The sequence below is a fragment of the Phodopus roborovskii genome, unplaced genomic scaffold (genome assembly GCF_943737965.1).
Source record: "Phodopus roborovskii unplaced genomic scaffold, PHOROB, whole genome shotgun sequence".
NCBI classification, from domain to species: domain Eukaryota; kingdom Metazoa; phylum Chordata; class Mammalia; order Rodentia; family Cricetidae; genus Phodopus; species Phodopus roborovskii.
The window spans coordinates 10,557,869-10,572,159 of record NW_026126515.1 but is presented as its reverse complement, the minus strand read 5'-3'; positions in this window follow the sequence as shown (position 1 = coordinate 10,572,159).

Genomic DNA, 14,291 nt, shown 5'->3' with positions numbered 1-14,291 from the left:
TTACGCATCAAAAACAAACTAACCCACAGTGCTCATCAGACAAAGTGAGTGGGGCAACACACATCCCAGTTTCTATTCAAGTGAAGGAGATGGACTGTCCCTGCTCTCATACAGCAAGTGCCTCTGTGAATGATCATGCCTGTTGTTGATCTGTTAACACAGAAGATGACACCCAGCTCTAACTTTCTTTCTAAGAAGTAATAAAAAACAACAACAATGTTAACAACTGCAAAGGAGAAATTTGGGGTAATCCATCTCCTTTGGAATAGGAGGTATAAAATTCAATTGCCCTGCTGTCTTTCCCTGAGTACATTTATGCATCCTATATTTTATGATGACTTAGAATCTGTTCTGTAAAATTCACAGCATGATGTTCTACAAACTGTTGAAGGTCACATGCTCATAAATACACAACCACTAATCAAACACATCAGTGACCATGAAGCTTATTCAACTGTTGAGATGGCACAGGTTGTGGATTAGCAATGAAAATTCCTGAGTGAAAACCATCACCCTCAAGAACTGCCTTCAGCTAAAACTGGTCATATTTGGTGCGAAATTTCATTTTATCAGTTGTGTCTTCATTCATGTGGCTAATAAAACTTCTGTTTGGAAATAAGTTTCTGATTTTCCTATCACACCTTTGTGCCTTTCACACACTGGTGCCTCCCTGTGCCTGGATATCTCTTCCTCTGGCACTCATCCCCCTGGTTTCAGATATCCTTATGATAATATCATTCCCACATTTTTTCTTTTCTTTCTCACTCTTTTTTTTTTTTTGCTCTTCAGTCATTCTGATTTATTAGACATACCTTCCTCTTGGCATTTTTTCCCATCTCTCTATCTGTAATTTATTCATTCTGCCTTGAAGCATCGTTATACTTTTTCTATGCATCATTATGAATTCTTTCTATTGTGGTTCAGCTTTATAAAAGTTTTTTAAAGTCACGTCTCTTCTACTAAATTCCAAGTACACTCAAAGGAGAAACTGTGGCTTTCACAGAGTCTTTCCAAGGACAAACATGTAGCAGGTACTTCTTCACATAGACTTGATGCATTAATGTCTAGATAAACTTACTCAGACCATTCAGACAAGCCCCCAATCCATACACCCCCTCTTTCTGTTTCTCTCATAAACAGAAAAAAAGAGAAAAGAAAATATTTGATGAGCTCTGGAGAATGCATTATCTTTTATTCTCTCTGACAATACTGTAAGGGCCACAAAGTAGCTTACCCAGCAATGGCCACCAAAGGGTATCATACCCAGAAGAGAGAAGGCCAACCTGGCATATATCCTCTCAGTGGCAACATTAGAAACCAGAAGTGCAAAAAGAAATATGATTAACAGGGAAAATAATTTTTTAAACCTAGAATTCTGTACTTAAACAAAACTGCCAGTCATTTGGATAAATAACGTTTTTAGATATGTAAAAACAAAGAACATGTGGGACCAGGAAGATTGAGTAGGGGGATGAAAAGATGAGAGCCAAAAAGAGATACCTTAATAGAGGGAGCCATTATAGGTTTGAAGAGAAAACTGACTCTAGAGAAATGTTCAGAGACCTACCAGGATGACCCCAACTAACAATCTGAGCAACAGTGGAGAGGCTACCTTAAATGTCCTTCCCTGATAATAAGATTGGTAACTAACTTATATGCCATCCTAGAACCTTCATGTAGTAACTGATGGAAACAGAATCAGACACCCACAGCTAAGCACTGAGCTGAACTCCTGGAATCCAGTTGCAGAGAGGGAGGAGTGATGAGCAAAGGGGTCAAGACCAGGCTACAGAAACCCACAGGAACTGCTGACCTGAACAAGGGAAGCTCCTGGACCCCAAGAAAAATAGCTGGGAAACCAGCATTGGAATGACTCAGACCCCCTAAACGTGGGTCTCAGTTAGAAGTCCTGGCAAGTTTACAGGACCCCTGACAGTGGAACCAGGCTGTATCCTTGGTGCATGAAAGGACTTTGGGAGCACATTCCCCATGGAGGGATACTCCCTTAACCTAGAGGCAGGAGGGAGGGCCTAGTCCCTACTCCAAATGACTTGATAGATTTTGATGATCTCTCCTGAAAAGCCTCACCCTCCCTGTGGAATGTGTGTAGTTGGTGGGGAATGGGATCGGAGGGGGGCCTGGGGGCATGGAAGGGAGGAAGGGAGGGGAGGGAACTGGTATCGATATGTAAAATAAGAAAAAAATAATAAATTTTAAAAAACACAAAAGAATAAAAAAGAGAAGAATACATGAACCCCAGGAAACAGGAAATGTATCACAGAAAACAATGAGAGAAATGCCAAGTTGGGAGTAAATGATGTTAGCTAGAAGGTGGAGGAGAGACGTGATACAAGGCAAAGGAAGCAGAGAATTCTACAAGAGGAGAGGCGTTACAAAGATTCGTCAGACTAGATCATCAGACATATTTAGCAATGCAAATGAATTTGTGGGAGTCCAAATACATTCAAGAAAATGGAAGAAACGATTATCCATTCCAGGAAACTGACACACATTCACCAAAGAGTTAGTACAAATGAAACGATGATCATCGCACACGGCTTTACCCACCAAAGACTGATATTCACATTATACCAATGAGACAAGTGCTAAAAATATGTATTTGATCAAAACATGGAAACTATAATGGAGAATTAAAAGGGGAAGGGCAGTGAGAGAGAGAGAGAGAGAGAGAGAGAGAGAGAGAGAGAGAGAGAGAGAGAGAGAGAGAGAGAGAGAGAGACCAGGTTCCGTATTTCGAAGCTGGTTAATCATACTTGAAATCAAAGGGTAGGTGCATTGCTTCTCTCAGAAAGGGGGAGGCGACTCATAGTAGGCAAGCAGGATGAGGGTTGAGGTGAGGAAAGTGCTGTGGGAGGGGGATTTTACACTTGACTTTACATTTTGATTTGTCCTGAACTATGTACATGTATTGCTTTGGTAAAAGTTGAAATAAATGAGAAAAGCGAGCCTATGTTTGACTCAGTCAAAATATTGTCGATGGACTTAAAAGGCCAATGACATCTCATCAGGACATCCTTCTTTCCTAGGTAGAAAAGTATCAAGTTTCTCCTATGAAATCTGACAGTACCAATAGTATGAGGGTTTTCTTAAGCATGAGAATGTCCTAATCTTAGGTCCGGACAGTATGAGATAAACAATGTGGGATTTGGAATCTACAACTCTTAGTTTAGTCTTGATGGCCACTATGCAATGTCAGGTTCATCTCCTCCTTCTGAGTTTACTCCAGTACAAAATAAAAATAGTAAGACCCATATCACAAGCCTTTTTAGGATTCATACTTTAACCACTGTAATGAAATTGGGGCTGTTGGGGCTGGAGAGGTAACTCAGTATTTAAGAATATTGGCTGCTTGCCTTGCTACAGGGCCCAGGTTCAAGTTCCAGGAAGAACATGGCAGCTCACACTGTCTGAAACTGCAGTTCTAGAGGATCAGAACCCATCCTCTGATCTCCATGGGCACTGAACGAATGTGGTGCAAAGACGAACACACAAGCAAATAACCTGTAGACACTCAAAAATAAATTTTTAAAAAGACTCTTGGAACTGTTAAAATTGTTAAAGAGACATACCCTGAAGTTATCTTGTTTGTAAGTTCTGTTGTATCAGGAAAGAATCATATTCTGAACCTGTAACAGACTAGTCAGTCAAACATCCTGGGCCTGAGTTTTTTCAGCTGTGACAAGATTAGGGAAGGTGCTGAGCTTAAAGGATATTTATGGAGAGTGAAGGATAGGCTTTTAAAGCAGAGTTTGGCAAACACTCAATATTAAATTTGCTGTGTTCTCCACATCCTACTTTATCACTTGCCTCTGGTAAACCAGCTCCCTTTTATGCCCTATCAATAGTATCCAAATCATCCACCAGAGGTTCACAGTTTTCAAACACTAGACAAATACAGACTGCTTAGTTATGCTTTTACACTTTTTCCTGTGTAGGTAGAGCAAGATGCTATCTTGAAGGAAGGAAAGAAGGAAGAGAGAAAAGAAAATAAAAGTTGAATGTCTCCTTCATTGAAAAGAAAAAGAAAAAAACCTTTCAGGTTGATGGATGCACAATTTAACAATGACTGAGCCAGATTTCTCAAAAGTAGTACTAAAAAGGGGGTAGAGCAGTGGAGACGATAAGAGATGTGTTCACATGTGACCTCCCCTTAGCGCCATGCACGGTGATCATCTTTAAAAATTAAGAATGAGTTTATCTTGGCATAGCAAACATTTTTTTTTCTTACCACAGTTTTCATGAAATTGTGCCACTCAGCTCAATACCTGGCTTCCTTATAAATGTGGTGTAATCTTAATTCCCTGAGCATCATCCCCTGGATTTTCCTGTCTCATATCTATTTTCCTGAAAACATTCATATTGTGTATAAACTTATATGTCTTGCTGAACATTTTACATAGAATTTATTTGCCTACAAAGTAATGCATATGCCTGAGAATTAGCTTTAATTTTTCCAGGATCTATACTGTATATCCTGATTGCCAGGATGTTTGTATTCATTCGAGTCATTCAAAGTATGTTTCTGTTCCTCTAGTCCTGAGACTGTCCCTTACAATTTTATTTCTATAGATTTTAGTTGTTAATATAGAACTGGATATTCCTAAAATGTAGATGATTGGTATATATGTCATCACTATTTCCCAGTACTCATAAAGTTAGAAGGGTTTCCAAGGTCTCAATTTTAATAAGGTTTAAAAACCTAAGTAGATTCATCTGAAAGCAAGAAAATAATAGAATAAAATATAGGTGAAGGAAGAAAGAAGAAAAGAGATGGGAGAGGGGCAAAGAAATAATCATAGTCTGCATTTTAATAGGCAGGAATAAACAGCCTATGGTATAATAAATCTCCCAGGTGTTTGATCCAGAAAAAAAACTTTTCTTAATCCTTAGGGCTATCCTGGCAGCATGTGATAACTGCTCTCAAACCTGCCAAATGGGGAAGTCTTGTCTATCTATGTAGACACATGGCCTAGACTCTGCAAGTATATATTAGAACTATAGTCTTTATGTCAGTGCTTTAAAAAGTTTAAACTTTGAGATTTAAGAAAATCAGACACAGAAATTCTAGCACAAATGACCAATACAGTGGCTAAAGAGTTTCTACAATTTATAGTATAAAGATATTAGTTTATTTCTCTTATGCAAAATGAATTGTATGTGAGTATACGATGTAGAGCTTATTACTTCTGAAAATAAAGAGTGGGAGAGATAAAAACAGGAAAGTGAAGAGAGAGAGCAGGGAAAAAAGGGGGTACATCACTGTTATACCATTACTTTGGACCTACCTTCTGAGCAAGTACAACCAATGTAGGTTCTTAGGAGCAGCTTCCCTGTGTCTCCTTCATCCTTGCCCATTGTCTCTTCTTGTTTGGGTACTGAGGTTGAGCCATTCTTGTTTTCTTTTTTCCAGCTTGAAATCAGTACAAATCCCATTGCTCATCCTTCCCACATAACACACAAAGGCACATTGCCCCAAACAACATTAGGATGTCAGCATTTCTAGTTTTAGTGACCTCATATTTTATCCTACCTCTTGTCTAAGTTACTCTGTGTTCTAGAAAACCTAAGCAACCTTCTTTCAGAATGTTTGCATGTGCTTTACTGGATCTCCAAAACTTCCCACTGAAATAAAATAAAATGAGCCAAAGAGCTAGGACAGAGTAGGAATGGAAAAGTTAACTGGTTGAAACAAACTATTTTCTATTTCGTTCTGTCCCATGAAACCAAATAACAAATGTTTGCTGATGGCATAATCTGTGCCTTCTCTTAGCACTTACCTTATCTGTGAAAAAGAACAATGTGCTGTCAAATAACCAACATAAAAATTTTTCTGTCTTTGACTCTTTCCTCACAGCAATAAGGAAAATTATAGATCAAAAATAGGAGGGGAATAAGAGTGAAGAAAAGAAAATGACCCTTGTCAGCAGAGAGAACATAAATAAACAAACAAAAGAGAACATGAAAATATTCTTAATAACTTTCTCCAGTGTAGAGTGTTACATAGTCAGTCAGTGTAATAATATTTAATAAAAATATATTAGATTTAACTACTGAGAAAAGTGGAGTAGATTGGTGCCCATATTTCTGTTATTAAAAGTGAGTGCTTCTTTATTTCTATATATGTGTATTAGTATTATTCCTCCTTAACTATTTCCTTGAAGAATATTCTAACACACAATGCCTCATCTTACAAGTCACAGCAGCGCTCTATAATCTACACAGGTTTTATTCTTTTCAAGAGGTGATTGAGCACATTTACATTGAAATAGCAACCAGACCAGCAGCCCTTTCGGTTTTCAGGCAATCTCATTAAGTGATGAAGAATCCAGTTTTCAGTTAATCTTCTCTTTTATGTTGTCATTGGATAAAGAAATAGAATCATGATTGTAATTGTCCATCAGAAAAAATGGACATCTACAAAGTCATAAGTACTATGAGAACGGCTAAGGTTAAGGGACCCAACAATAACTCTTCTCTGAAAGTTCCCTTTTGTTGTTGTTTTTTTTTTTTTTTTTTTTTGTAAATAAGCAGTATTGAATGATAGTTCAATTCCATTGGAATGTGACTTCAGAGAAAATGAGATCATTAAAATATGAACAAAGCATGAAAATAAATGGCAGGCAAACAGGACCTTGTGATCATCTTTTTATTTGGTGAATATCTGAAAGTGGCCACAACAGTATGTTAAATTAAAAGCAAAATACAGATAATACATTAAAGACAGAGTTGCCTGAAGGCATCTTGCCTTTTCAGTGTTTAGCTGACCTGCTACCCTAGGAAAACTGGGTCCCCATAGAAAGGGTTGAAAGATCAGGACAGGCAGCATTCTTGGGCTCAAGCAGGAGATAAACTAGAAACAGATTATCAGTAACAATGAAAAATTTGCCAGTGAGACATGACTGAAATACGTATTATCTTGGCAAAGTCAGGAATCAAAGAAAGAAATACTCAAAATTATCTAACTTCTATATTTATTATTTTCCTTTATTTGTATTGTATGTGGATTGGTGTTTTGCCTGAATGTATCTCATGTGCATCATGAATGCTAGAAAAGGGCACCAGATTCCCTGGAACTGGAGTTACAGATGGTAGTGAACTACCGAGTGCTGGGAACTAAATCCAGAACCTCTGGGAAAACAGCCACTGCTCTTAACCACTGTGCCATCTATCCAGCCCCTCTTCTATATTTTTTATTAAAGTCTTTGTGCTGGCTTTTGACAAGCTGTAGCTGTTGCTTTTGGTTCTTCATGAGTCAATAGCAATAGCATATTTTGATAGCGCACAATATTTATTAAGATTTATTATGCAACAGACATATGCTAAGCATTTACATGGATTATTTCATTTGATTTTTCCCAATACACCTACAAGATAGGCATAACGTAATTACAGGCTTGAAACCTAAGTCTTTAGTGAGCTAATTATCTAGATCTATAGTGTGATTTTGTTAAGCCATGGCATACTAATTCTAGAACTTACTTCCCTAAGCACTAAGAATATTTCAGGACCTCTTGAGATGGGTATTATTTATTTTATATACCTCAAAGATCTGACTTTGGCATCCTTTGGCATCTCTTTCTTTTGTATGCTCTAAATCTTACACAGTTCCATTATTCTCCTACTGTCCTGGTCCCTACTCACAGGACTTTATTTACTTCTGTCTCTTGTTCTATTTGATCTTTCATTTAGCCCATGCTATCACTTCAACACTGAAGTTGCTTCTAGTTGCCACTCTCTTAATCCTTTGAAATTTCCACCTTATAAATGTCTTAAAACATACCTTCTACATACTGAACAATGCCCCATGCTGAGATCATATATCCAAATCCTAACTCTACATATAAGTCTATGTTGACATAGGACCTCCTAGGAAAACACTTTCTGATAATATTAACAGTTTTGTAAGGAGAAGATATGTCTTTCTGTCTATGTCTTTGTCTCTCTCTTTCTCATTGCTTGTGGGGACAACAATGGCCTTGTGGACACACAGCAAGTGGATGGCAGTCTACAAACCAGACAGCTGAATCTTTTAGACCTCCATGTAAGTCTTCCATTCTCTAGAACTGTAAGAAAATTCTGTTGTTTCAGTCATTCATAACAGCTTGAACAGATGTATAAATGAATAAAGTTCCCTATCATCCCATTATCCCTGAGGTTTCCTTTCAAATATTCCTGGTAAAAGAGAAAATAGATTCTCTAGAGAAATCATTATGCAATTGGAGAAGTTCTAAACTAAGAACTACAAGGTTGGATTCCCATCATGTTCCTGCTTTTTAACTGTGACCCCAGAGAAGTTTTTTTTTTTTTTTTTTTTTTTTTAAGTTCTTGAGTTCTTGGTGTTTGTTTTCTTATGTGTTCATTTATTTACTATATTTATTTTTAAAATTTCAAGTGTGTGTGTGTGTGTGTGTGTGTGTGTGTGTGTGTGTGTGTGTGTGTGTGTGTGCCTATGTAAGTAAGTCAGAAGCATCAGATTCCCAAACTGGAGTTACAGGTGTTTGTGAGACACCTGCCATGGGGTCTGAGAACTGAATTTGGTTTCTGTTCAAGAGGAATGCAAGCTCCTAACCACTTAGTAACCTTTCTAGTCCCCCTTTTTTGTAGTATTTAAAATCATGAAAGCATCTGTCATCAAAGTTTCATAATAAAAAGTAAAATACAGAAAAGTTATAAAAATTCAGTATTCCCACTGGGTGATGCTAGCAGCATCAATGATGCTTAAAAGTTACTTCTAGCTGTGTATCATGGCACGCGCCTTCCACCCTAGAACATAGGAGGCACAGGCAGGCAGACTTCTGTGAGCTTGAGGATAGATTAATCTACATAATCAGTTTCTGGCTTGCTAGGGCTACCTAGTGAGATCCTATTTAAAAACAAACAGAAATCACACACACGCACACACACACACACAGAGAGAAAGAGAGAGACACACACAGAGTTTCATTATTCATCTTATGAATAACATATTTGTATATATTATATGTGTGCATATATAAAAGAAACAAAAGCAATTTCATTAACTGTCTTCTCAGGATTATGAGCAGATTCCTCGACATTTTTCTAGATGGCCTTCCAGTACCCTGTTTAAAATATTGAAACTGTCTTTTTACACTGTCCTCACCTTCTGTCATCTGAAAAACATGGCAGCTTCTGCTTGCTGTATATTTCTGTGGCAGAAGATCATCTTCTTGCCTCTTTTCTTCAAAGCAGCCCTTGATCTCAAACACTGACTCCTCCACTCACCTTTCAGGCTTACTGAGGATAGATCTATTATGAGCTGTGCAAATATACTCATGTCCTCTCCACTCAGTGATATAGTTGCCTCTGACCAGAATTCCACTGACAAGATTCCAAATCCTTATTAGTCACATATTTTGCTGATGAGCTTTTTATTGTATACACACCATTGATATTATAAATTTGAGCTTTCATTAGTGTTTAGCTTTTGACAAGCCTGTTGCCCTTTTTAATTCTTCAAAGAATTCCTATATGTCATCATTACTGTAAGTAATATTTTCTGAATACTCAAAGGACTTTGTGTGTTTTGACAGCTGACTTGTATTCACTGCAGTGTAAGAATTTGAACATTATTACTATATGAATCTCTTTAGCACCCCCAATTTCAGTTGCCTTAATTATTTAGAAAACATTTAATAAGTAAGTGAATTATCAACCAGAACTCAGCATAATAGTTTGGTTTTGCTGGCTCAAGCACAGGATTTAGATATAAGCTCAAATTCTATGAGTAAAAATGTACCTAGGCCTATATGAGAAACAAAGAGGTTGAAACCCTAATTGCTGTTTTCTCTCCAGTGAAACAAATAAATGATAGGCCATAATGAATTGTTAATCATGGGGGGGGGCAAAAGTTTTTGTTAGATTATTAAAAGAATGAATGTCAAAATGGTCCAAGGTGTGTGTACTGTGCAGTAAGATCTAGAGAGTTCACATTATGATTGCGAACAGTAGCACAATTACAGTTATGAAGTAAAAAGGAAATGATTTTATGGTAGGGGATCACCACAATATGAGAAACTATATTAATGTGTCACAGCATTAGGAAGGTTGAAAATTACTAATTTAAAGCAATGGTTAGTGTATAAATTTGGAGCAATAGATGGCCCTTTGCAGCACAGAAAGCATTACCATGTAAGCCTTGCTTATGGAATGTGCACCTAAGAAGTTGGCTAAAGTTGGAGTTTCAGAGCACTATGTACAGATTTGGTGGAAGACTAAAAAAGTGGTCCATGCAAAAGTCAACAAATCTCTGTCATCTCTCTCTCTCTCTCTCTCTCTCTCTCTCTCTCTCTATCTATAATGAGCGTGTGTGATAGAATAAAATGATTGCTCTACCAACCTCCAATAACCATCTTTTCTAGATTTTCAAAAGAAATTTTGGATTCTTCTTTTATGTGATGATAACTGATTATATATATATATATGTATATATATATATATATACGCACATACACACACATACATAATTACATACAATGATTTCAGGGCTATGGACCAGGAATTGTACTTAGGACTTATATATCCACATTAGAGCATTGAACTCTATAACAAAACTAAGAGGTATCTGGTATATTTATACTTTCCCAGAAGATGTGAGAATATTTAAGGTGTCACAGTTAGCCTTGTATTGAGTGCTAAAACTGGAACTAAGCCTTGCTATTCCCAAACCCAGTGCCAAATTCATATTCACTGAAAGGGGCAGTGTCATGCCCACTTCCTCATCAAAAGACTATGGAAATCTCTTTCTGCAAATGCACTTTGACCAAGGTTTCCCAACATGCACCATTTCAATTTTCATGGTATCTGCAGGGGGTGGGGAGACCTACTGTCTGATTTAGCCATAAAATTGTTAACTTTAACATTTCCCCCAAGTTTCCTTACTTTATTAAACCAGACGTCTATACATTTATTTAAAATGTGCCAGACATCCTTGTGTTACTCATAGTCAGTGATACATTTGTTAGTCCGGACTATTCTTCTCAATTATACCTAGTACGCCTTGAACTGACTTGGCTATACTATTTTATAGTTACTAAGTAAATTATTTTATTGTGTTTTATTTGAGGTATAGAACATATTAGGAAAAATATGCAAGGAAAAAAGGAAATTATAGCATAGAGAATAATCAAATAATCAAAACCCAGAAGAGGCTAATATGAAGTGTCTTCTCTATATCGAACACAGATAATCTATATTAGGTATTGTTTAATACCTAAAAATCCTACATTGCATAATTAAGTCATTGAGTTTTAATGATTTTACTTAGGTGCTTATTATTTATTTGTTTTTACTTAAGAGAAATCTGAGAGTACCTGTTTAATTGAACTATGTGTACAAAGTAGTCTATCTGGGACACCAACCAACTCCATTTAAGCTTAGAGTGCACGTGTTGTCCACTGACTTCCAGGCCAAGGGCAATGTGACTTTTATTATGGTTTTAAGATATTAGCCAAGTTTTCCTTAAGCTATTTGGGGTTGTGTTCCTTCATCTTTAAAGTTGATTAAACAGATTACATATATCAAAGCAACAGAGCACCTGGTGCATCATGGACATTGATGAATCATTTCTTAACTAAGTAAATTATCTGAGATAATAGCTATAAAAAAAAAGAACTTCATATAATTTGGCACCACCGAGCCCAATTTTATCCTATCCCCAAGATAGTCACCAGAATAACTATCCCACTAAGGAAAGCTAAAAGCTCAGAATGGAATCTTTTAAACTGTGGCTGAGGACAGCTATTGAGTTAAATATAAATGTAGGAGTGATGATGAAAAATGAGGTACAGAACCGACTACCTAGCTGTCAAAGTAAAGTGTGTGTCTGGAGTGTCATAGATATGAGAAAGGCATGAAAGGTTGAAGAATCTGATGGGTGGAAACTGTAGGAAGAAACTATAAGAATTCAAAATCTCATTCAAGTTTTACTTTAGAGTCTGGTGAGATTTTGCTTTTGTGTTCCTGTTTTTCACTACAGTGGGAAGCTTAGAAAGAATGATATCTGAAGCATTCTGGTTAAGGTCATGTCTAGATACAATTTTGAATAATGCTTAAAGTTTGTTGAATGATGGAAAACACTGAAAGTTACCAAACATTTTTATAACATTGTACCCAGCAATCTCTTTCAGCATACAGTGATCCTGCCATCTTACCTTCTGGAACATGTCTTCTCTGCCTCTCTGTCCATTATAATAATCTAAACACAAAGTCCTCAGGTAGAGTGAAGATAATATATCTCATAAATATGCTCCTTGGGCATATGTAATTAATAAGTAGTCTGAACATCCAATTGCATATGAAATTGCTTCAAGCTTCTGTAACTCTTAACAAAATAGGCCCCATTTAGCTGTGTGTATGATCTTTTATCAAAGAAAATAGAATTACATCATTACACAAGGCTGTTGGGAAGAACATTTTATTGCTAAGCATATCCTTGAACGAAAAAGCAAATGGAAAATTAAAGTGAAAAGGAAAAAGAAAAAGCAAGAACATCACAACATCATGAAAGAAATTCCTTTAGGGATTGCGAGGAAAACAACAGGAAAATGATGAAAGCTCACATAGAGAATTCACGAGTTCGCATAAAATTGTCCAAATAGAAACTTACACTAAAAGGAATTTAACAGATGAGTTTTTACCCAGATTGTTAACAAATAAAAATGTAAAGGAAGAAAGCAGGAGATCAGTTCACAAGACCTCAAGACTCCAAGAACAGCAATCCTTCACAAACATCAAGATATAATCAACTTCCTGTAGGCTGGGCCATTGATCAAAAATCGTGCTTTGATATCCTTTTATAGTCCTTCTTTTTAATGACAACAAAAAAATGAGAGCTCTTAACACATTGAAATCTCAGATAAGGAGGAACATCTCTTTCCATACACATCAATAAAGGCTACAATTGTTTTAGACTGTGCCTTCTGCCCCGTGTCTTTAAGATTTTTTTTTTTCAAAGTCAAATATTCATGCAACTTACAAAGACCAGCAAGAGTAGATTTCTAAATCTAGACAGCTGATTGGTTTTCATCTGTACAAAAGAAATTGTATGTCTGCTCCTCCAGAGGACACACTTCACCCTTATGTGACTATGTGTCTTGTTTTATCTTCTCTCTTTTCCAATGGCTATGGCCACAAAACCAGTTTATTATTACTCTGTACATTGTTTCCTCTTTATATAAAGGAGACAGAATGGGATACAAAGCAGACAAACAGATAGAAAGGAAATAACAGTTTTTAAAGCGGTATGTACATAGGTGACTAAGGAATTATACCAGCAAAAATGTAGTAAAATATGTAAACAAAATCTGAGAAGTTTTTGTTGTTGTTGTTTAAATTCTCTTTGACACAGTTAACTGTGACAAAACGAAAACTCACACTTTCTTCACATTTTAAGGTTTACTTTTTTGTTGTTTTGTTATTTTTCTTTTAAAATAACATTCTCATTCCACTTCAAGACTTTAACAGATTTCTGTGTCAGTCATCCCATCAAACATACCATGATAAATATATCTGTATATATATTTATTTATATATATTATACTATTAAATTCCTTTTTGTGTGTGTCACAGCAGCTTTATTCACTTATTTGTTTTTTAAAAAAAGATGGGTAAAAGGAGACATGAGGAGATGGAAAGAGAATTATTCACATCAGGCTACAAAATTAAACCACAATGGAAACCATTATCATGTTGGGGGTGGGGAAAGAACTATGATTTTCAAACTTGCCCATGACATGGCTCATGTGAGCATTTGTGGCTGTGTTATAAGTTGGGAACTCCCCTGCAGTCTGTTGAAACAGACTTTAGTATTGTCTTTACTATTTTTTTTCTTTGTTTGCATGCATTTAGATCAATTGCAGATCCAGTCCACCCCCTGCCCTTCCCTTGGAAAGGGCTCTGCTTCAATTTGTGGGGCTTATCTTTCCCCTTTCACACAATTTGGGTCGATGGACAGGGACAATATTTGTTAAGTGAAACCAATATCTCTGATAAAACCAGCCCCAAACCTGTCTGCTCTAGGTTTGAGTGGCAAACATTGGAATTAGATCTTGGGGACCCGCTTTTCAAACAGATTATCATCCACTACAAGGGTTCATCAAAGTATTAGGAAACAAACAACAGATTCTAGAGACACCACAACCTGCTACGTGGAGTGAATGCCATGGTAGCTTTTGAGTTCATATGGCAAGAGTCTCACGCATTTTTATTTTTCTGAGTATTTTTTTTCTCTTCTTATATGCAGTCAATTGTCA